Source organism: Acomys minous, assembly GCF_964271855.1.
Source record: "Acomys minous genome assembly, chromosome: 3".
Lineage (NCBI taxonomy): Eukaryota > Metazoa > Chordata > Mammalia > Rodentia > Muridae > Acomys > Acomys minous.
The window spans coordinates 31,722,371-31,747,170 of NC_140485.1; the positions used below are offsets into that span (position 1 = coordinate 31,722,371).

The window sequence follows — 24,800 nt, forward strand, 5'->3', positions numbered from 1 at the left end:
GCACCATCTCCCGCCTGGCCGCCGGCTGCCCGCGCTGCGCGCCTGGTCGGCCCTCCGGGGGGCTCCCTCAGACGCGCTCCAGCTGGGGGTGGGAGGGCCGCAGACAGGGCGCGAGGCGAGCGTCCGAGCCCGAGGGCACAGTGCCGAGCGGCGGCGAGGAGGGCCGAGACCAGCGCAAGCTCCGCGGCGGCCGGCTCCTCGCGCCCGGGAGAGGGGAGCCGCGAGGGGGGCGGCGGAAGCGCTCACGCCGCCCGCTCCTTCCGCCGCGCGAACCGGGGGCGCCCGCGGGAGAGGCAGGCGAAGTAGTCCCTGGCGACTTGTAGGGCGGCGGGGCTCGCGCGGGAGCGGGCGCACGGACGTGGGGCGCGGCTGGCAGCGGGCGGCGCGGGGCCTCTGAGGGGTTGCGGGGAGACCCAAAGGCCACGGCCGGCAGACGAATCACTGCAGCTCGAGATCGTGGGCAGCATAACAAGTTTCGGAAAAGTAGTTCCCTCCTCCCCCCTCGCTTCCCAAATCGTCGGGCAGCGAGAGCGGGGCGAGGAGGGTGGCGGAGGGATATACCGCTGCACCGCGCGCGTGTGCGTGCGCGCGCTCCAAACTCTTGGCACGCCGCGAAAGGGGGCGGGGGTGGGAGCTGTGAGCAGAACTGCTCCGGGACTGGCATTGTTGCGACGTGCAACTCCCCGTTACCCGGCCTGGAATATCCGGGTCGCCGGGACGAACCGCCTGCAATACACCGTGTGCTCGGGGTGCTCCGAGCCGCTTCGGTCTGCTCAGTGCGCGTGCACGCGCTCGCGTGTGTTGTGTTTTCCTTGCAAAGAATGGAACTGGCATGAGTTCATCTCTAGTTAGTGGGGGTTACAGGCCAGGACTGCAAAGCGAGCTCCTCCTGCTGTCCCTCTGGTTGCATTGCTGCAGTCCCCTCACAAGAGGACTCGTGTGTGTGTGTGTGTGTGTGTGTGTGTGTGTGTGTGTGTGTGCAGAAAGAGTTGGTTTCAATACCTCACTGCGCAAACAGCATGCAATGCAGGGCATTCATCTCGGAAAGCCCGAGTGCTTGTTAATGGAGAACGGCTTCCATTGAAGCCCAGGGTAGGCGGGTTACATGAATCTGGCGCAGCCAGCAGCACAGGAAATAACTCCCGCTGCGAGTGAGGTTGCGTAACTATAGCGCAGGAGATGCCTGTGTGGCACGAACTTCGCTGAACGGAGGCGGAACGATTGTTGGATAGGCAGCTGTCACGTTTGCATTGTCAGAGGACAATGTATGCAGTCCTCCCTTAAAGGTTCTTTTTGCACGGGATCCTTCTAGGATTGAGGGCAGGAGCCTGGGACCTTTGTGGCCGGAGGGCTAGGAACTCACAGCTCTAGAAATTCTATTATCTCCTCCTATATACACAAGATGGCCTAGGGGACGGAATCTCCACCGCTCCCAAGTTCCTGTGGCGTCTCCCCAGGCGATTCTGAGATAGGCTTTTTACTTTGTTCTCAAGTTTACTTGACCTCTAGGGAAGGAAGTTTGCTGCACCAGCCACCTTGAGGGATAGTACAGAGGAAGAAGAAATTGAGAGGGCCTCTTAAGGAAACCGACACTCGTCTGCCAAGGGTTTCCAGGAAGCCTCAGAATCGCTGCTCTGCGAAGCAGTGCACACTAGTGTGCTAACACTGTTGGGCACGTAGGAGAACCCTGACATAGGCTTGAGGAAGGAATGAGAGCTTTAACCCAGCCAGCCGTGCAGCAAGAACCCTACCATGGACCACTGGAGTTTCTTTATATAACTGCCTTCTGGCCACATCTGCGGGATTGTTCATTTTAGGAGCAAGTGGGGGGTGGAAAAATGAGGAGTGGGTGGAGCCTGGAGTGAGATGTCTACCCCTACCGTTTTGAACTTGATCTTAGGATGTATAAAGAACCTGAGTCCAGGAGTGTTGATGCTAGTCTATTCTCCAAATACTGCCACTAACCGGCTTTGCCCACTCAAGTGTAACTCAATCTGGGCCTGGCTTGGCACAGGCCTGTAATTCCAGCTACCTACCGTGGGGGGCTGAGACAGGGGGACTGTGACAGAGAGACTGTAAGTTCAAGGTCTGCTTGGGTTACAGAACCAGTTTTAGGCCAGCCTGGTTAATTTAGCAAGGCCCTGTCGCGAAGTAAAAATGTTACATTAAAAAAGAGCCCAAAGATCTAGCCCTGGAGTGGAATGCCTGGACAGTAGACATGCAGCCCTGGGCTAAATCCAGTACCTGGGTGCGAGGGGGGAGCTCGCTCGGATCAAGTCTGACACAGTTCTTAAGCCAGTCACTTAAAGTCAGTCTCGTTTTAAGCGGCCAATAGCACCTGTTCCACGGAGCTTTTATATGCGTGAATAGGATAGCAACAGACACAAAGCTCTTAGAACAAACAGACTCAGAGGCCACAGTATGCCCACTTCGAGCTGTAATTTGGTAAAGCAGAAGCTATAAAGTCCATGTCAAAGAGACAGCATGTGAAGGTTAATTGTATAGCAGTCAGTGTTGCTCGGTCACTCAACAAATAGCCATCTGTCCTCTTCTGGGTCCCCCAGAAGACACATGACCTGGCCCTTGGTAAGCCATCCACAGTGATAACCGTCATAGTTATGCATAAGGACAAAGGTGGCCATTTGCAAAAGCAGCTTTCTCTTTTGAGGAAGCACAGCTGTCTGAGGCTCCTGTGCAGCACAGAAGTCACCAGACTATGCTTTTGGGGAAGATGAGAAAACTGTCTTTGTTTATCATATACCAAGCAATGTGCTGTCCACTCACACAGACAGAGAGCTACTGAAAGGCTCAAAATATGGTCAACAGCCTAAATTAATGCCCCTCAGCTTATTCTGTGCCCTATGAACAAGACACAGTGGTTGGCCAAACCATCAACTCTTTCTAGTTAGGATCTTTTTGTGTCCATTTTAAGAGAACATTTGTAGTTCCCACCACATACCAGCACTTAATGATCTTACTTACTTACTGTGTGTGTGTGTGTGTGTGTGTGTGTAAATATTTTTAACTGGAACAGATATTTCTTTAAGTCTGGAACAGAAGTGAAGGATGCTCAGAGCCCAGTGTCTGGATTTCTTGAACTATAAGAGACATAGTCAAGGCCCTGCTGTGACATGGGATTTGTTCCTATAAGGCTGAAAGAGACAGGTGGCATGTCCAGGTGATGTGGGACAGGAGGCCTCTGCTGCTGCAGGTTCTTTAAGCTCCAGCCATGAGCCCATGCTCCAGGACACTGGATGTTCCAGGCAGAGCTCGCTGCTCAGTGGGACTGGGAGCAGTTCCACCAGGCTCAGAATCTGCTCTTAGTCTAGGTGGGAGATGTGGCTGGGCTGGCAGAACTCTTTCAGTGGAACTCTGATCCTGAGCCTGGCCCTCAAGCCTGGCTGCCAAAGGCATGAGCAGCCATTCAAGAGGAGCCTGGTGACACCCTCATCTACGGGGTAGCATGAGCAGTAGTCTCCAAAAATGGGCACCAACTGACGGCGTTACCCAGCCCATCTGTGTCTGCAAGTACACAAGCTTGCACCATAGGACCATCTTTGAAGACCAAGCTGTGGGGCCTGCAGACGCTGCCCCTGAGTTGAGCTGCCCCTGACAGTTACATTAAAATAAAAGACTGAAGAGATTGATGATGCAAGATCAGCTATAGGTAAGTGTATTTCTTTCACTATTTTTTATATTGAAGTTTTCCATTATAAAGGTGTTTCCCCATCACCTTTTGTGAGTGCATTTGTTTGTTTGTTTGTTTGTTTGTACTTCTTTTCCAAAGTGCTGAGGATCAAGCCCAGACTCTTGAAGGAACTAAACAAGTGCATTACCTCTCACTCTATCCTCAATCCTGCGAGTAATGAGGCCCTAACCTAGAGACTCTGATCAGCATGTGTATAATATGGCCAATGACCCTCCTCCTCCAGAAATAACTCCAGGTCTGCAGCCTGTTTTAGTCCTTCACAGTCTTCCTCGCACAGTCTTTGCAAGCGCCTCGACATGCTGTCTCCTAAGGCATCCCCCACTAAAACCGCTGCTCCAGCCAGCACCAAAGAGCAGCCTCTCACGTTCCTGGAGAAACTGAAGACATCACAGTTGCACCTTGAGTTCCAGCTCTGTGCAGTTGCTCCTGGTCAAGGAGGCTCAGTTGAGGTTTATCAAGGGAAGGGAAGTTTGAATGCCACTTCATTGTTTTCCTCTTGGGCGGGGCCCAGGAAGGAGGATAGCCAGAGATGCTGGTTCCCACAGCTCTCTGTACCTTGTCCTAAGCTTCCGAAAGTTAGTCACAACCACTTAGCACCAACCAAGGTAGTGCTATAAGATATTTACATGACAGTAGCAAAGTTGCAGTTGTCAGATTTTCACAACAGTAGCAAGATCACAGTTAGGAAGTAGCAACAAAATAATATTATGGTTTGGGGGGTGGGGGTGGGGGGCTCACCACAACATGAGAAATTTGTATGTATTAAAGGGTCACAGCATTAGGATAGTGGCTGTAACCTAAAAGTCAAATGAACCATTTTCTCTCTAAATTGCTTTTGGTTATATTTGTCATAGCAGCAGAAAGGAAACTGGAGTAATTATGGGTAGTGCCAAGGACCAAAAAGAGAGGACCAAAACCACAATTGTCAAGTGAGGCCGGGATGGGGTAATTTCAGAAAAGCTAAGTCACAGGTGGATTCTAAGTTTCAGGCAGGTAAAACAGTCCAGGTTTGGTTAATGCATTGCTTGTCAACTTGACAGGGTCTAGAACCACCGAAGGGTTTTCCAGTTGGTTACCTGAGGTAGAAAGGCCCACGTCAGCTCTGAGTAGCAACTGTCTTATAGTCTGGGGTCCTGGACTGAATCAAAAGAGAAAGCACGTGACGCACCAATACCCACCACTCTCTGCTGTTTCTTGCAGATGCAATGTGACCAGTGGCCTCAAATATCCTCCACTGTGTCTTCCCCAGCATGGGTGACATGACCTGATTCTGTAAATGTTGCTTTCTTAAATTGTTTCTCTTGGGGTATGTTGTCACAACAGTGCAAAAGGCAACTGAGCGAACTGGCAAGGCTAGTTAATGGTGCCCTGCCCTCTGCCCGCAGCCCTCACCAGCCTTCCCGCGCTGCACTCCATAGTAACCATCTTTCTATGAACTTAGAGCTTTTCCTTTTTGCCTTCACTCTTTATACATAATTGCTAACGCATTACTGACCTTTCCTGCTAGTTATCGGTTTTTATGAATGGTTGTTTGCCTCCCAGGTTAAACCTAACAGGACTTGGAAACAGAGGCTACTTTTCCTCTTTGGGGTGTTGTTTTTCACAGTGGTTTTCGATAACAGAGCCGCTGAGGCAGAACGCTGTGCCAGGAGCTTCTCTCCATTATAAAAGTTAAGCTATGGAGCTTGACTCTGGGTGGAAACCAGAAGTTCCTCGCACGCCCTACTGTGCTCGACTGTATGGTGGTTGAGCATTTCACACACACCCCATGGCTGGTACTCTTTGCTCTGAGCAGATATTGTGCACTTGGCAAGCCCAAGAGGAGAGAGCTGTGCCAACATGTGAGGGTCTCTTAGTACTTAAAGGGCTCGTTCCCTTCTGTTGCCCAAATGCCCCTTAACGTGGTGGTGCCCCTTTGTAGCGGTTAGTCATCAGAATTTACACTTTGAGACTAGTTCTCAAAGAGCTCCGTTTTCCTGGTGCAATATGCTTTGTATAATGTCCTCTCTCTCCCCTTCCTTCTTCCCTCTCCCTCCCTTCCTCCCTCCTTCTCTCTCCCTCTCCTCCATCACCTCCCTCCCTTGTTTTGTCTTTCTCTCCCCTCTCTCCCCTCTCTCCCCTCTCTCCCTCCTTCTTCCTCTCCCTTTCGCTAGTATAATCAATCTGTTGGCTAATGAGCCCTACCCCTCAGCAGAATCACTAAACAGTAACCACATTTCTAAATAGTCCCCTTGCCTCTAGCACGGGTCTCTTCTTTACTGAGTTTCCCTGCTCTTCCAAACTCATGTAAAGTAGGAAAGGCAAATGTGCTATTTTCTTTTTCTCCCTAAGGACTGCAATTGTTAGTCTGATTGTATCCGGTATGTGTGAAATCAGTTTACTTTTAATGCTATAACTGCCTTTTACAGGAAGTTTCCACCAGATTCGGATGAGTACAAGGGAAATGAGCAGTCTGCGATTTCCTTTATGTTCAGTGTAATCTTAGCAGGGAGGATGCTTAGCAGACCCTTGCTACTAAATAAAGCACTCCCTCTACCACCATCCCCCCCAGATGGCTGCAGCATTCCTGTTCTGTGAAGGTTGTGTTCCCGTACAACAGACTCGAAGGTCTAATATGAATCATAAGAGATGTCTAAGGCTGTGTGCGTGCAATACAAATTTATTAACAGTATTAAGAAAAGATTCTAGGTAGTTCTCAGATTTTTGTTTTATAGCATCGACTTCCCTTCTAGTGAGGGCTCATTAACCTTTGTGTAGCATTTTAGTGTCCTGTGGGACCTTAACTTCCTAATGTCTTTGCCCAGTAAGGATCCTTACCAGCTCCAGTTTACAGAGGCTTGGGAATTGAAAATCAGGGAAGTTAAGCTACTTGTCAGGGGTTTGTAAAGTAGTAAACGTGCAGTTAGAGCTGCAAATGAAATCACATACTTCAAAGCCACCTCCCTTCTCTTCCCACCATTCCTCCTTCCCTTCCTCCCCCCTCCCTCCCCCCTCCCTCTCTCTCCTATCTATATATTTCAGTATTTTATAGACTATTTCAAACATGGGCTCCTAGGTAGGAATTGCTTCTATTTTGAGTCATTATTCTTTTGGATGATGCTTTGGCAAGAGAATGCCACCTTTAGATAAAAGGGAGATAAAATTCTCTGCTTGTTTTCAGTCGCCTTCTATGGGCCTCAAGTTACTTTATGCTCCATTAGCAATCAGGGTGGGGCCCAGAGGCTCCTGGGGCCTCTTTTTATAAATTAGTGGTTAAATTAGAGTCTTAGTAGCAAGAATACTTCATCAGAAGGCAAAAGCTTCTTGGTATCTGGCGTCTTTGGGTGATGCCAGCAACATTAATGATCATGATGGCTGGTAGCCATGTGTGGCTATTTATTCCTGGGGTGTACCAGGGATATTTCAAGTGTTCAATAGACACATGTGCTTAGTAGACAGGCAGCTACAGAACATGTCTATTTTCACAGGAAGCTTTCTAGGACACTTTAGTGTGTAGATGTGTTGCTACGAATAATATAGGGACTTATCTTATTATTAAAATGGGCATGTAACAATGATTATTCTTTCAAATGTGTTCTTCCTGGCTGAATCCAAGACACTGGGTTCTGTCTTTTTGTGTACTTGTTCATTTTTATCCACTAAAGGTGACGAAAAGGATAGTTTCATAATTAAGGTCTTTGATAAGCCTGCAAGCAGTATCTTTGTTGGGGATCATAAATTCTCTGACTTATTTGTTTTATAAAAATACTTCAAGCATCCATCCTTGCTACTCAGAGCTGCAAAGCATCACCTGAAGTTGGTTAGAAATGTGGGCTCCTAGTCTCCACCCCACCCTTACTTAATTGAAGTTTTTACTTAACAATATTCCCCAGGTAACTCATCTGCACACTGGTGTTTGAGAAGCCATGATACAAAAGATAATCCAAGGGTAAGAATGTCCTTTGCTAACATTGGCCGGAAACACTGTGTCTCAGACTTGTCCAAACTCTGAGAATATGAAAATGTAAGGTCATCCTTTCACTAATCTCGTTCCTTTTCCAGTCCCTACAAACAGAGCCTTTGCAGGTATTCCGTCTGCCCGCTGCTTAGTTCCAGCCTGTGCCTTAGAGCCCCGGGTACCTGGTCTTACCTCACCTCTGCATGCAGACACTGCATACCTAGTTTCCTGCGGTCCTAGAGCTCAGTGTGTCAACTGTGCCTCCCTGTGATGTTTAATATTGTCAGCTGGGCAGAGTAGGCACCAGCCAGCCCTCTGGGGACAGCAGTGAGGGGTTTTCTAGATGTGTTAGCTGATGTGGGAATGATTGCCATCAGGTGGACTCGGGGTCTGTGTTGCATAGAAAGGAGAGAGCTTGCTGAGCATTAGTGTTCATCATCTCTGCTTCCTGACTGTGGTCACACGTGACTGGCTGCTTCAAATGCCTGCTGCCACGCCCTCACCACCGGGATGGACTGTAGGAGCTGTGAGCTGAGGTAAACGTTTCCTCCCTTCAGTGCCCACCCAGCAATATGAAATAAAGCTGACACAGTCCCTCATTCCTCCTTTTCTCTAAAATCTACCTCTGTAATATTATGTTAGAATTTAATTTGAGCACTCCTTGCTGGAGTTGTGTAAAGCTCTGTAATGCTAGCACAACACATTTGGAGTTCCTTACAATTCTATATTTTATTGTAATTACCCAGTTGTCTATTAAACTTAAAAAAAAAAAAGAAAGCTTAAAGACTATTCATTTATGTGCACCATTGCTATATGTAATAGCTCTTTACCTGGTAGACAAGGTATGTGTGCATACATGTGGGATTGTAATTCAAATTCAGAATGTAGACATTTAATTGATAGAGGTGGAAGAAAAGCAAGAAAGGAAATACTAGTATTTGCAAGGAAACTGTTATTTCTTTTAAAGAGCATCTTGTACTATCTAACTGTTTTGAATGTTTATTGCTGTCTGTTGTGATGGCGGAGACACATGTGTGGGGGTTAGAGGACAACTCTTGGGGGTTCACCCCTTCCATCATGAGGGGGTCAGGGATGGAACTCAGCTCACAGGACTTGGAGGCAAGCCTCTTTACCCACTGAGCCATTTTGCCTACCCTGCCTTTTAGTTTCCTATGTTTCCATAGTTATACTGTAAGACTAAAGACCAGGAACCAAAAAAAAAACCTATTGTAATAGTCTCTATGAGGTAGCCAGATGTGACAGTATGTTTCTATAACCTCAGCACTGGAATACTGAAACAAAAGTCTTGCCTTGTGTTTGAGGCCAGCCTGAGCTAACGTAGTGAATCCCAAGCCACCCTGGCCTATAGACTAAGATCTTGTCTCCGTGCCCCATCCCCCCACCCCCAAATAAAAAGAAAGAAAAAGAAAAGAAAGACTATGCAAAATTAAAAAACTTTACTGCTGATGAGTCTTGAAGCAGCTGCCGTGTGGCAGGATCCACAGGGCTGCTGTAAGCCCACACAGGGACTCCACAGTCTGCAAGCACAAGGCGAACATTCAGTTAGTAAAAGATGTCATATGCCTAGCAGGTAATAAGTTCACTGTTAGGGCTTTCTCACTTGAAACAAATGTGGCATCCCTACATATGTCTGTCCATTTTGGAAATCTATTGTACTATTGTATGTACTTTTATATAATAAAAATACTCATACAAGCTGGGTGTGCTGATGCACCCCTTTAATCCCAGCACTCAGGAGGTGAATGCATATGGATGTCTGTGATTTCAAGGCCAGCCTGGTCTACATAAAAAGTTCTAGAACAGCCTGGACTACATAGTGTATCATACTCATGAAAACCTGAAAGCAAATCATTAAAAGTCACCAGGTCTAGTGACAATTGGCCAATCACCATTTCACCATAAAGAACCATCTTTTTTCTTCTAAGGCTGAAAGTCCAAGCAGACACTGTTTTTCCTTTACACCAGAGTCACTCTCAGCTCCAAAGCTCTTTATCAAAGGCCCTACAACACTTCACACCCTATTTGCCTCCTGGGTTTTAGCCAATCTTTGTTTATTTCATGTTTCCTTCCTTTGTTGAGTTGTCCCAGACTTCCTTCTGGGTCCCTTGCCAAGCAATGCCACACCCTATAAACAGCCTCTTCCTACCTGCCTCACTGTGCTTATGGTTTTAAGTCTCCTGCCTGCTTCTACAAAATGATTTATAGTTAATTTGGAAAAAATAAAATTGCTTTCTGCAAATATTTGGCCCAGCCCACATCGTAGCAGTGTGTAGCTATTCTTCTTTTAGGCCATGGGACTATTCTTAACTACATTTGCTTAGTGTCTATATTTCATTATCTATCCTCCTCATGCTTTTATAAAATTTCAATATTCAGATGTATCAGTTTATTTCTAAGGGAATTTATGAAATGAGATATCCACTGGGTATTTGTCAGAAGTTATTGTGACTGCTGCAATTCATTACTCATCATCGGACAACTTTTAATTCTGGGGTTCCTGCCCACTCAAATAAAAGGATGTCATTAGAAAGCCTGGCAGGTAGTTGGATGGTAGTGGAACACAGCACTCGGGAGGCAGAGACAGGTAGATCTGAGTTCGTGGCCAACCTTCTCTGCAGAGCTTAGTTTCAAGGCTACACAAAAAAGAAGTGGAGGAAGTCTAGCACTTCATCCAACGTTATAGCATCTGTACTATAATCATATAAAAAAAATTCAGTATTATAGCATGACTTTGTGCTTGTGTATGAGCACATGCATGCCACAGAACATGTATGGAGATTGGAAGACAAGTTTAAGGAGCTGGTCTGCCCTTCCAAGGATCAAATTCAGCTCATCATCCTTGCATAGCAAGTCCACCTACACACTGAGCCATCTTGCTAGTCCCCATTTTCCTTTACTTTTCATACATCTAAAATATCATTTGCTTAAAAATTACTTGCAATAGCTCATTTAGTTGTAGCAACTACCATGCCTGGGCTCTGCATTTCTTAAAAATTATCTTTACCACCTTCACTTTTAATACATATCTTATATTACAAGACTGTAATATGCAGACCCTTCTGAAAACATACCAGGCACCGAAAATTTTCCTAGAGCTGTATTTTGGCTTAACTGTCAAAGGATCGGTTTCTCTTTATAAACTCCCAGATCTACCTATCAGGAGAGTTCATTTGTTGAGATATTCTTGTTAATACCAAGTTTGTGCTGGAGAAAAATACAGTTCTTGCCTTCAAGAAACTTACAGTCTAGTGAAGACATCAACTGGTAAGGAGATGCCAGCTGGGAAGGACTGTAAGCGAAGAGCTACGAGTGAAACGTTTCATGGGAGCGACTGGCTTTGCTTCACAAAACAAAGCCAAGAAAGTCAGTTACCATGAAGCATTATTGTGAAACATAAATAAGAACAAGGAAGTGAAAATCCATCCTTGAACTTGGCTGCATCCATGTGCTCACAGAGAATGTGTACAGGAAAAAGTGCTGACTGCTGTTTGTGTAGACTCAGCTTCCCAAGGGCCAACGGGGCCCGAGAGAGCTGACGAGCGTGTGCTTCTCCTTTCTCCTGTGCTTTCAGACACCCAGGGCCACAACACTGAGGGTGAGGCCCTCCCAAAATAACACTGCCATGGTGCCTCTCCTCTCAGCCTGCCCTCAGGATGTAATGATCAACCATGGAGAATGTCAGGTACCATACGGTGACCTCTAAGTGTGGATGTAGCCAGCTTGTGGTTTGTTTGTTTGTTTTTTTTCCTCAGTTGTATTTTCTGCCAGTTGTTTTTCATATCCATCCCTTTTGGCTTAGCTCAGCAATCCCTAATCTAGTGCTCAAACATGCAGAGAAAGTAACCTCTTACATAATTAAATGTGGTTTTCCTTTGATTCCTAGATCCTGGCTGCCAATAGTTGTCTTTTGTATTGCTTTTGAATGTTCAAGGCCACCTGCCTGGACTCTCCTACATCCATCTCAGTGCTCTTTGCACTGGGCCTTCTGTTTCTCTTTTCTTCTAAGTGCGTGTAAATTTTCTGCACTAGCTATATCTTTGTGGGATCTCTAGTCATTAAAAAACAATGTTCTTAAGTTCCCAGTGTATGTTCTCAATATCAAATTAAGGAGCCAGGAGCCTTAAGCTGGGTGTAGTGACCAGTACTTGAAGGCAGAGGCAGTAGAATTGCTGTCAGGGATTTTTGTTTGCTTTGGTTTGTTTTGTTTCTGAGACAGGGTTTCTCTGTGTAGCCTTGGCTGTTCTGGACTCACTTTGTAGACCAGGCTGGCCTTGCACTCACAGAATTCCACCTACCTCTGCCTCCCCACATGCTGGGTTTATGGGCGTTGGCCACCACGCCTGGCTGCTGCCAGTTTTTAAACCAGCCTTGGTTCCATATTGAGATCCAGGTCCAGCCTCAGGTGCATACACATTTGAGGCCAGACTGAGACCCTGTTTTACTCATCCTCCCCCCCAAAAAAAAGGAAAGAAAGGAAGACCAGGAAACTTACATTCTAAACATATTCTGTCTTCCCTAAATAACTATGCTGCTAAATATCTCAACAATATTAGTAGAGGTAGAAATCACATATTATGAACTAAAAATCTGAAGGAAGATCATGTGAGCCTGAGACATCATATATAACTCTAAACAATAATTTTTTTTTCTTTTGGTTTTTTGAGACAGGGTTTCCTGGTGTAGCCTTGGCTGTCCTGGACTTAATTTGTAGACCAGGCTGGCCTCAAACTTACAGAGATCCGCCTGCCTCCCGAGTGCTGGGATTAAAGGCGTGCGCCACCACCGCCTGGCTTAAACAATAATTTTAAAAAACACAAAATAATATCAAATGGAGAGATCGCAATGACCTCAACTCAGATTTAATGGACTCGAAAGTTTATATGAGTTTTCTATCCGCTGATGTTTAGTATTAATTGTCCACATGATAAGACTAGACTCACTTAGGGGGCTAAGCCATTGGCACATAGAGAGAGATTGTCTATGTTAGGGTAACCTCTAGGCATGGCTGTAGGGATTATCTTGATTAGGTTAATTGAAATGAGAAGGCCTGTTCACCATGCCCGGGGCTGGGATCCTGGACTACACAAAACACGAAAATGATGTGAGCACAAGTATTCACCATTCTCTGCTGGCAAACTACATGTGTGATGGAACCAGATGCCTCACACTCCAGCAGCTAGCACTTCCTGCCCATGAGAACCTGGATCCTGGAACTGCGAGGGGAAAGAAGCCCTTTCTCCCTTAAGTTGCTTTTGTCAGGGTCATTTATTACAGAGACAGGAAAAGAAACAAGTTACACCTCTCACTCCCAGGAGTCCAAGAGAGCAAAGAAAATGATACTAAACTGCTTTTAAAATTAAATCAAGTGCTCCATGTAAGCACTAGGAACTCTGTCAGAAATTACTGCAGTCAGCGGACACTGAGTCTTCATTTTTCCAAGCTGGCGGTTGAGACTATATGAATTTAGAACCTTTCCTATATACCCAAATGTGTATGCAACAAACATGCATTTGCTTATACCACTATCATACCATATCGTGTGCATGCTTTATAAGCAGTGTTTACTCTTTTAACCAGTTTTATAGTGTGGTTATACAGTAAGGTACCTGCATCTGTTTATTCATCTGTTTCTACATCAGTCATTGCTTATTAGTAGGTTTTAATTTTTCCTGTCAGAAACAGCACTCTCACAAATATCCTGTATGCTTATCTTAAAGTATACTTATACTTGAAGGCAAAGATTTCTCTCTAGAAAAATTTACAGTAGCTGTTGCAGTTCATTTATCAGTATGGCTTAGTGGCGTTCCTAAGTTAAAGAGGAAGAATTTTTTTTTCTTTTTCTTTTCTTTTAATTTTTGTGACAGGCTCTTCCTTGCCATGTAGCCCATGGCTTTGAACTTCAGAGTAGACCCGCCTCAGCTTCCTACATGTAAACTGCTACAGTTGACTTGAGAATAAACATTTTAATTAAAAATAGAACTACATGGCCCTCCCTCTAAAGCATGTCTTTTTAAAGAAACCAATTATTTTCTCATGAGTAACGGTGGCAGTATTTTTTCTCTACATTCACACACATCAAGGATATTGATCTTTCTTAATTTTTATTAATATAACTCATACGCAAATACTCTATTGCTGATTTTCTTTTTGTACTTCCTTAATTACCAGCTTTAATGTCATTTATATTTCTTCTTCAATGAGCTTTATGATTTACCTGATTCTCATAGATTTCTTTGCCTCAGTTTCCTGAGCTGTATCCTTGCCTTATAATGAAGTAGCCATAGTGTATTTGTTATAATGTTGCCCCAGCACAAAGTCATTAAGTCTGCTCCTAAAAACAGGGACCCAGTGTCTTCTTTCCCAGGGCAGTAATGAGCAACAACTCCAGAGAGATACAGGTGAGTGGCTGGACCCCAAAAGTGGGACTCATACTCTATGCTGTTGGAAAGGCAGGCAATACAGAATCTAATGTTGGACACTCACCACTAGCCCGGTTTGCTTCATATACGGTCACGTTCATCTCACCACAGAGATATTCTTGTACTCATCCTCATCTTGGAGGGAAGGAAACGAAAGCAGATGGAGGTTAAGTAAGCTCAAGTGGGTTTCACAACACGAAAGCAGCAAAGCTCTGATTCAAAGCTAGGCCATCTGGTTTCATGACCACAATGCTGGGTCTTCATGACGAGAGTATAACTAAAACAGTATCAGAGAGGGAAGAACCCACAAAAGGGACGTAGAGAGAAATGAAAAGTGATGGTCGAGGAGGAAAAACAGAAGGGAGAAGAAAGCCAATGGTGAGTGTAGAGAAGGAAATGGTGACCTTCTCACCTCACCATGCTACAGTCCACAGAAGCTGAACCCGAACTCTTCAAAGAAAGACTTACACTTAGCACCTCATGGCTGCTTGTGGGTCGAATGCAAACTTCCTAAGTAATTAGTAAGTGTGTCCTTGAGACATTCTGAAAGGGTCATTATAAAATTCAAAATTGAGTCTTCACTGGACCCACTTACTTTATTACAATAGAAAAGATAGTAGGAGACCATTTCATCTGAGTGCTGGGAGCATTTCCTCTCTGCATAGCTCCCACTCCCACCCCCCACACCCCCACGTCCCGACCCCCCACACCCCCTTCACCACCACACACACCCAGAGGACATTTGGTACATTTGGTGATGACTGGGAAATATTTTTAGTTGTCACAGCTCAAGGGGTGGGTGGGAGGAAATGTCACTGGCATCTAATGAGAAAAAGCCAGAGACACTCCTAAGGGCAGCCCCTCACTGCAGCAAATTATCTGGCTCACAGTGTCAGCAGCATCAAGGACGGAACCCCATTTTCTGAGTCAGTGGTACTTAGGCTCCCTCTGATAGTATGGGGATTTGTCTCAAAACAAAGATTAGGGCGCAGATAGAGCTTTTCTTTCTACCCATTTTCTATTTTCTTTCCTTCCTATATGGCTTAAATTTAGACCATTCATTTAAAAAATTAATGCAAAATAAAAATAGTATAAAAGCTTAAACCAGTGTATTTGGGTGCAGTTTCTTGCCAGAGTTTTCTCCTTTTTGGCCATGTAATTCTTTGGAGAGTATTTTGTGAATGATGTTATTTGGATGTCTCTTTATAAAGCCATGGATTAAAATGAAACAGAGCAGATGTTGAGATAACAATAGCAAAAAAGAGAAGCTTTCTTCTACTGAAACTATCTGAGGAATAATTATTACCCTCAAATTAGACTAGACTATTTCATACCTTAACCAAACTTATTTTATAGATTTGAATATTTCCCTGTACATGTCTATTAACGATAACCTAGAATATTTATATAGTGAATTTTAAAAAAGTGTTCAGTGGTAGAAACTGAAACTTATATACTATTTAAGATTTTGTGGGCCACATATTCAGTCCTGTGTGCATAAGATCACGAAGCTTCATAAATCTATTTAGTGAAGGTAAAAACTAAGAATCCGGATGAAGGATTTACCCAAGACTGCCTAAGTGAGTAAAAGCACCATAGGACTTGGATTAATATTTTCTGATTCTGACCAAATCTAACATTAGTAACACAATGTGACTTTGCCTATTCCAAGATCATTCAAAAATAAGTTATATGCCCATTGAGAACCTTAAAATAAGTAAATAAAATCAAGTACAAACACTAAAAACATATTGTTCTAGTAATGTGCTATTTTAATTGTAGTAATATGTTATTTTAATTGTTTTTTTAAAAGCCTCTAAAGTAAAAGTTTTTAAAAATGAGTGCAATGAAGAGCAAACAGAATATAGAGTTTTTATATTTCCCCTGCATTTCAGTGAATGTAGCTCTGTGTACCTCCAGAGACTCTTCCAGCCTCTTCCGAAAACCACTGGGGCCATGAGGCCACTTGGTCTTTGCTGCGTGTGTCAAATTAGGACTTCTGTGTTCCTTCAGAGGCCGCACTAAACATGTGCTCTTGTCAGATCAGTGACAGCTGCCAATCACAACACAGACCCACACATGGAGACAAATGAGCCAGTTACTGGAGACTATGGTTCTCAGGCACCAGAGTAGTACAGGGTGCAGGCAAGCAGGCCTTCTGGCTCTCCATCACCCACCAGGATGAAAATTCAGATCCACAGCACATCAAAGGTTTCCCCACACTCCGTTGCAAAGGCCTTTATCTCAGGGTCCCAGGGAAATGGGCTCCTGATTCCATTCCAGCGCTGCTGCTTCCATACAGACCATTAAAATCTGCAGCAAGCTTACTCGCTGGAAGCGCAAAGCTCTTCTTCCACTACACAGTGAGAAAAATGTGGGGGCATGAATTGTGAGCATGAAGGTAAACTGTAAACATACTATACAGTTACTTGCCACTTATAATTTGGCTTAGGATATTTCTAACATGTCTATTCTTTGTACCCCTTTCACTCTTTACCAAGACCTTTGCTCTGACCTTTTGTGGGTATGGAACCCTTTGTTTCCCGCCTGGGCAAAAGATACAGCGAGTGCAGTGTTCATATCAAGCTCAAGCTGAAGGAGGCAGCAGACAAATATTTTAATCCTTTTTTAAAAAGTAAAAGTAAAGTTTAAAAAAAGCATATGCAGCCAAACACCAGAAATTTAAATAGTGGCAGGGAGTGTGCCTGCCTTCCAGCCTGCCCTCCAGGCCATCCAGCCTGCCCTCCAGGCCATCCAGCCTGCCTTCCAGGCCATCCAGCCTGTTTTCTGTCTATACTTTCACAGTCAGGTAGAATAATACTTCCTTGGACTTCGCGATGTGCTTACATAAAACAGTCCAGGTCTCCATTCTTAGACCTGTCCTTTTGGCAGATATACTCTCTTTAAGTTGGTTTCAGTTAAATCATTTCCTGTGATGTGGAAGGCTCCTGGTGCCTTTCCTTAAGCTGTCTTAACAACCCTTCAAACCTTGAACATGATTGGGCATGCAGGAGAAGTGTGAAGGTACTGGACATAGATCTTTTTATCACAACTAATAGATAATTTATTGGCCAAGTGGCTGGCTTAATTTTCTGACTAAAGAGTTTAATAATAGCACAAGGATTCTGTAGGATCATGTCACATAAAGACCAGAGATGCACCACTGCCCAGATTCACCTGGAATCACAGATCTGAAAGAGAGCCTGCCTCACTATTTTATGCAATGACTGCATCCCTCTTCCCTTCTTCCCGGCTCTGTTTGGCACTCATATCAAATTGCCGAAGATGGCTACCAACTAGCTGCAGGTCTGTATAGTCAGTCTCAGCTCCAGACACCAGAAAGAGGCCAGTTCTGAAACTCATTGGGAAAAAAAAGGAATCTCTTGTTGGCTCAGCTTAGGAATGCCTCTGCCTTGACTAATACCGGTCAGGGTCAGACTTGACCCATATGGTGGTAAATCATGTGGTCACACTGTAATTACATAGATGATGGAGTTGGACAGGGGCAGTTCCTGTGCTAAGGCAGAGCTTGGCAAACTTAAGTATCCATACCTGCCAAAGACGTAATTTAGCCCATGCCTTCCATGTACCAATGATGAAAGAGGCTCAGGAAAGTGAGTTCCCCAAGGCCACTGTGAAAGCCAGAACTTGATCCTAGGTGTCCCGAGGTCCAGGTACAAGTGTTCTTATTCAGCAGCCACCGTGAACGTTCATTGAGGACCACACCTGGTTTCAGGTGGGCAAGGTGGCTGCAGCAGAAAACATCTGCAGCAGAATTTCTTAGCCTGGCTATATTGCTTCTTAGATCAACCCCGAGCTCTTTTGGTTCCCTTTACTCAGAACAGTGTCCTCCTGCACGCTGTGCCCACTCAAGCCAGCACCTCACACATCTTAGTCTAGTGGGCCACCAGTGAGTGGCAGCCTCAATGCTAGCCAGCTTCATGTATATATCTTTGTCATGGTCCCTAACCTTCCTTATCAGAACTGTGAGAAACGTCCTGTCCCCTTGCCTCTTCATTGTGCTCCCACGTGCCAACTGACTCCAACACCAGCTTTGCTAAAACCCACATGAGGAGGGACAGCTGCTCTGAGCAACACAGCCATGGGAGCCACAGCAAAAACCTCCAACCAGTTCTTTGAAGGATGAGAGTATTTACATTTACCATGTGAGAGGAGCATGTAGACAGAGAGGAGAAAGACACACCTTTACTTAGTAGTTTCTGTATCCCATCTAGTTCTTTGCCTCAAAGTAAGAACACTTATATTTGGAGACTGCAAATTCTTAGAGTTGTTTAGAAGGGCTAAGAGGGAAAGAAAAGAAAGCGTAGTCAACTCCTGGTTTGCAGTCAGGTATTGCCCCATCCATGGTCTAGCTTTTTGATGCCTTAGTTTTCTGATTTATAAACTAATAGAAACTGGATAATATGTACTGAAATTGCTCATAGTCCTCACTCTATTGTGTTCTTTAAAGGTTTTTAGAAGCTATGTAAGGAGAAATTTTATCCCAGTTTCAAAAGAATTCCTCTTTATAACAAGTGGTTACACATTGCTTCAAGTCCAGGTGAATCCAGCCCACACTTTACTTCCTGGATCAAATCCTCCATGATTTCTTTGAAAATGCAGTGCCTTGGTCTTTAAACATAAATACTATAAAGCTTTGCCCCTATCATATAAGCATGTCTCTTTAGGTGGCTAAAACTTACCTTCCACTGGCTTTACATAGGTAAATGCCACCCATCCAAGTGGCTTCTCTGCCCCATCTCATGGCTAAGGTATTATAAATACAGGACGAATATAAGCTGAAGCTCTCCATAAATGGCGCACAACAGAAATTTATGAAAAGGATAAGATGTCTTAGCTACTTTTCAACTTCTATCAAAACAAAACAAAACAAAACAAAACAAAACAACATCACCAATAGAACTTATAAAAGAAAGTGTTTAATTTGGGCTCACAGCTCCAGGGGGTTAGTCTATGGCAATCTTGGTGGGGAGTATGCCAGCAGGCAGATGGGCATGGTGCTGGGGCAGTAGCTGAGAGCTTACATCTTGAGACAGAGCATGAGGCAGGGAGAGCTAACTGAGAATGCTATGGAGGCCTGCCCCCAGTGATAAGGCCATACCTCTTAATCCTTCCCAAACAGTTCCGCTCACTGGGGACCATTCTCACTCAAATACATGAGCCTATGGGGGGGGGGGGCTCATTCTCATTCAAACTGCCACAGAAGAAAAGGCATCTCTCTCCCTCACTGGATGACTCCTCTGTGCCTGCCTAATTATATTTTCTAGGCTTGCATTAACTATTTCAAAACCTGGCCACTTATATAGGTCGTTACTTTTTCTTTTCTTTCTGATATCAGAGCATTTTTCTATCTTCTGTCAAATTGTATTTGAAAAAAAAAATCTTGGGCCCAGGAATCCCACACTCCTGTGTTCCCTTGACTACGGCTATATACCTTGATGGGTCCTGGAAGAGACAACGTGTGAGATGTGCCAGTTCTCAGAGACAGCCAACCGTCTTTGCGGCTCAGTCTGGGTAGACATTCCTGGAAGCCACCACTCAGGAGTGCTACTTTTAGAAACAATAGCAGCTAAGATCCCAAGTGGGAGCCAGGACACGGCTTTATCTTTTTTAAGTCTCTTGAATAAGCAGCTGTTTGAGAGTGCTTTCTGAGTCGATAGCTGCGTGCTGGTCTCCATGTAACATAGCCACGAGTGCTCTTCTGTCATAAAAACATGGAATGTCCACAGAGCTAATCTTTTGGCAGGGCAGGTTAGAAATAAGCATCCAAACCCTTAAAATACACACAAATTATCACAGTAATCTTACCTCTTAACAATTTGTCCTGATGCATAAACTTAGCATCCAGCTGGCATGGCGGAAACATTCAATGCATACGCATTATTATTATGAAGGTGAACCATGTACCATGATTTATAATGGTGAAAACATAATTTAAGCATTTCAGAAAGATATCTATCTATAAATATCAGTATATATTCTACGCTGGTAGGTAGCCACCAGACAGTGTGCCAACAACAGTTGCTGGATTTAGGAGTGTATTAAGATTAACCATAAAACTCGTGGAAGGTAAAAAAACTTATTAAGCCCCACCAAGATATTCTAATTTTTGCTGGAAAGACCCATAATGGAAGAGACTAGTGCTCATATGAATTCAGTAAAGAAAACAGTCATTTTGCTTAAAGTGTCATCCTTTAAATTTAAGTAAGTGCTGGCTCTTCTTAATTGACCCTTGAAGAGCTGCTCTACATGTGTAGCTTAATAACATGATGCTTGCTTAGCCAGTGAAGGTCTAAGGTTTGATTCTATGGACCACAAAAAGATAAAAAAGGAGGGAAGGGAGGGAGGGAACTGCCACCCTTCAGTCGTTTCTTGTTCCGTCAACTTCTGTCTTCCTAAAAGTCCTGTTTTAAAAGGACATCATGGATCCTTCAGGCCTTTGGAAACAGACTTGGCCACTATCTATATGTTATTCAGTGAGGTTGTGCCCCCCAGCCCCACCATTGGTATCATAATAAAAGTCTCCTTTATCTTCTAACCACATCATCCCCTCTCTTCTCTGGATGGTTCTTGCTACTTACTTCTTATCTATCTCTTTATGGCAATTGCTTTAATATATACATAGTATTTCTTCCAAAGAAAGAGTCCATGCAGAACAAGATTTCACTCTTGGGACAAGAGGACAGGCTGCCGGGGAGCACTGTGAAAGCATTTCACATCCATCTCTGGACGGTGCTCCCTGTTCCAGCCCCGAGGTAAAGCACTGCTTATCTGTAGATCTGCTTGTTCGGTGCAATGTACAGGTCCAGAAGTGACGGGCACAGCCCAGGCTTCTCACTAGATAACACCATGCTGTGCCATGCCGTGCACTGACACGAGAGATTCCCTTTTTTCTTTTATGTTTCCACTGTTTACCATTGTTGCCTGAGCTCGCAGGGCCAATACAGACTGATTCAGTGGGCGTGGTCATACACTATGTTTTAGGAAGTGTGCTGAAGGCCCCGTTTCTTAGGCTTCCTCAGGAAACAACTTCTCGGCAACTGAAGCGTACAAGAATATAATGCTTATTTAGCGTGGACAGCGTGATCATTTTCTCTTAATGTTGACTTATCTATAAATTAGTAGTCACCTAACCTTATTAATTTGTCTTTCCATTTTTGTGTGACAGTGTGTGTGTGTGTGTGTATGTGTGTGTGTGTGTGTGTGTGTGTGTGTGTGTGTGTGTGTGTGTGTGTGTGTAAGCATGTGGAGGTCCAAGGTTGATGTCTGCATTTATCCTCCATTGCTCTTCCAACTTATTCACTGAGGCAGCTTTAATCAAACGCAGAGAGCTGCCTGATACGGCTAACCAGCTGCCTCCACCTTCTGAAGCTGGAATTATAGGCAGGTTGCCACACCTACCTGGCATTTCCAAGGCTTCTATTTGTGGGTGGGCAAGTGTGTGGAGGACAGAGGTTGGTGTCAGCTGTCTTCCTCAAGCCTCTCCACTCCCCCACTGATTTGGCCAGCCTGGCTGGATAGTAGGCCTCAAAGATCCTCTTGTCTTCAGCTCCCCAGTGCCCGGATTACAGGCATACAGTGCCCAGCTCTTTCATTGGGGCTGGAGATCAAACTCAGGTCCTCATAGTTGTGTGGCAAGCGTGGTGCTTACTGAGCCGAGCCCTGCCCCCAGCCTCTGTCCCCGTGTTTTTGTTTTTGTTTTTGTTTTAAATAGAACTGCTTTTGAAAACTTGCAGCTTTGACTCAGACTAAGATGAAGACAGCAAGAAATCTATGGTGAACAGGGTTGTGTGGGGAACATCCCAGCTACAAAACAAAAACAGAAATACTGACTAAGCAGGGAGAAGAATGTTCTAGAGGGAGGAAGTGCACAGATGACTAAAAGCGCAGCCTCTCAAGCTTGACTGTGCTGGTGCAGCCGTTGCTGTCCTCACGGAAGCGGGGCTCCTGGCCTGGTCTGTCTTATTCTCCATTAGGCCACTTCAGGTAGTTTCAGGCTCCAAAATCCCACTGACTATACACATTGTTGATTCTGTCTGTGTGTTAACTAAGCCTTGAAGCCTAAGAGCTCTGGGTTGAACTTCAGCTCTCCTACGATTAGAGGGGTAGCCTTGACACACCCCTTAACCTCTGGAACGTTCCTCATCTGTGCAGTGACACCACAGTGTTCTGCTGTGATGATCAAGTGAGCTAATATGTGCACATCATTAGCATAAGAGTGGAGACAAAGAAATATTAATAACATTGCAGCTGCTATTATTGTTTACTTTTTTACTCCCATAATTACCTGTTTATGTAATTTAATAAGACCTTATTGGGTAAGCTATTTAAATGAAACAAATATATTATTAATCAGGAAGGATATATCAAATGAGGTATATTTTTCCCAGGAGGTTGAATGAATGAATGAATGAATGAATGAATGAATGAATTTAGAGACAGGGTTTCTCTGTGTAGAGCTGGCTGTCCTGGAACTTGCTTTGTAGACCAGGCTGGGCTTGAATTCACAGAGATCTATTTGCCTCTGCCTCAACAGTGCTGGGTTTAAGGTGTGTATCACCACCTTCCAGCTTATTTTAATGTCTTAATTTATGTTGTAGATCCAAACCAAAAAGGATAGTACAAAAACATGGAAATGAAGTGATGCACTGCATAACTGTTACAGTAGCTAGCACAACCTTGTGACATGTACATGTTTATGTTTTTATATTAATAGAATATAATATTATTAGGGTAAGATTTTGTTCTTTCTTTTACTTATTATTTATTATTACTTATTACTTATTATTATTATTATTATTATCTCACTGTATGGCTCTGGCTGTCATGGATCTCTCTTTGTAAACCAGGCTAGCCTCAAACTCACAGAGATTTCACCTGTCTCTCTCCTGAGCGCTGAGACTCAAGGATCATGCTACTAGGCCTGGCTTTGTTCTTCCTTTTAAAGGCTTGGTTTCTACAGAGATAAAAACAATTTGTTGAAAATGGAGTGATTTAGTTGAGTTGTAAAGACCAAGGGAGTATGGAAATTCCCAGCACCCTGTTCCCAACCATGAATGGCCTTGTGGTAAATAAGGCTAGGTGGTCGGTAACTGCCTCTAGATGACCTAGTTATTTTTCAGCAAAATAAATACTGTTTGTACATATGCCATGCACTAGACATCCAGGATTCTAATATCAGCAAATCATACTGTAACCTTGGAAAATAAAAACAAGAGTGTAAAGGTGGTGAGGACAGAGACACCGGGCTTTTGTGGAGTGTGAGTGCTCAGATCTGCTTGTTAGGGTTGAGGGTTTCGTCAGTCTGTCCTGGCTATAGAATTCTGTGCTTCTATGTATTTTTCAGATCGCTGATTTATTAAATTGGGTGGCTGCTATGTTTTATCTCATGAATGACAGCCAAACTTTATGTCCTAGAACCAGGAGCCTGGGCAAACCACTCGCTAGGGCCCTGAAAACTAACTTTCTCTGTCGCACAAGCAGTTGTTGTAATCAAATTGGCGTCGTGCCTAGAGCAGGCTGTGTGACTCAGTGACAGTTGCCATCAGAGCATGGCGTTGGAGACAAAGAGGTCATAGATCAGGAAATCACAGTGGAGACGGCCAGCAGGGGTTGGATGTGTGGATATGAGTGCAGAGTCCTTGTTGTTTAAGAATGATTTATTTTACTATCATCCACTAAACACCCTTCATCCTGTTTCATTGCCTGAAACGTAAAGAATCTTCGGGGCCCCAAAGAGCTTGTACAATTCTACAAAGTCATTCTATAATAAAAGCAAACTCCAGACATTGAAAAAGCCAACCACGCTTTCCACTAGTTTTAGATCTGTGGTTCGTAGGTTTAAATGCCCTACTCTAGCTTGAATCCCACCCAATTTTTGAAGTCCCTTTGATTTAATACTCACCCCAGGCTAGATTAAATTCTCTCTAATTGGCCTAACAAAATTGATTTCCAAGAGAAATCTTTAAGCAGGCGTTTTTTTTTTTCATGTTTTAAGAGCTGTATTTTATTTTATTAAACAATGAAGTTACATATGTATATCTGGTTTCTAAGTTATACATATGCATGGCTAATGGCCATATACATTTTCATTTATTAATAACTACGATCAATTAAGGGAGAAGCATACAGAAATGCTGAGAAATGGAAATGAGGATAAGATGTAAGAGTTATAGCTCAGCGTATCCCTTTTTATGATGGCAGCTACCTGGCACTGTAAAGTGAAAATGCTTTGACCATAGCAGAGACATGCTAACTTGTGGTTAAGTAGAACTGTTGTAATAGTAGGTACCTTAGTCCATTTGTTTTCAGGTACAGATATCCCGAGGCTGGGTAATTTACCAATATCTGAAAGTTATTTCTCACAGTTGGAGGGTGTAGATTTCAAAATCAAGATATATTTGGTCTTTGGTTTCTGCTTCCAAAGTGGCTTGTGGAGCATTGTACCTCCACTTGGTGCAAATTGCTGGAGCAGGAGGCCAGTGTGCTCTTGATTTCAACCAAAGGTCCTTCATCCCGCTCAGGATGGAGGATCCTTCACGACTTGGTCACTTCCTCAAGGCCTTGCCTCCTAGTGTGTTCCATTGCAGATTAAGTTCCAACATAAATGTAGGAAGGCTGCAAGCTGTCAAGCTGTGGTACTGCCTAAAAGCAAGTACAAACTGAGGACAATAAGAGAGAAGGCTCCAAGAAT

General features: G+C 44.2%; 1 long non-coding RNA gene across 5 annotated transcripts in view; it reads left to right on the plus strand.

Moving 5' to 3' along the window:
• The first annotated feature begins 3,083 nt into the window (after positions 1 to 3,083).
• Positions 3,084 to 24,800, plus strand: part of LOC311594128 — a 297,973-nt gene continuing 276,256 nt past the window's right edge. For all 5 annotated transcript variants that reach the window (XR_014777971.1, XR_014777972.1, XR_014777973.1 and 2 more), the window contains exon 1: positions 3,084 to 3,667. This is a non-coding gene — a long non-coding RNA (uncharacterized lncRNA). The remainder of the gene's footprint in view (positions 3,668 to 24,800) is intronic.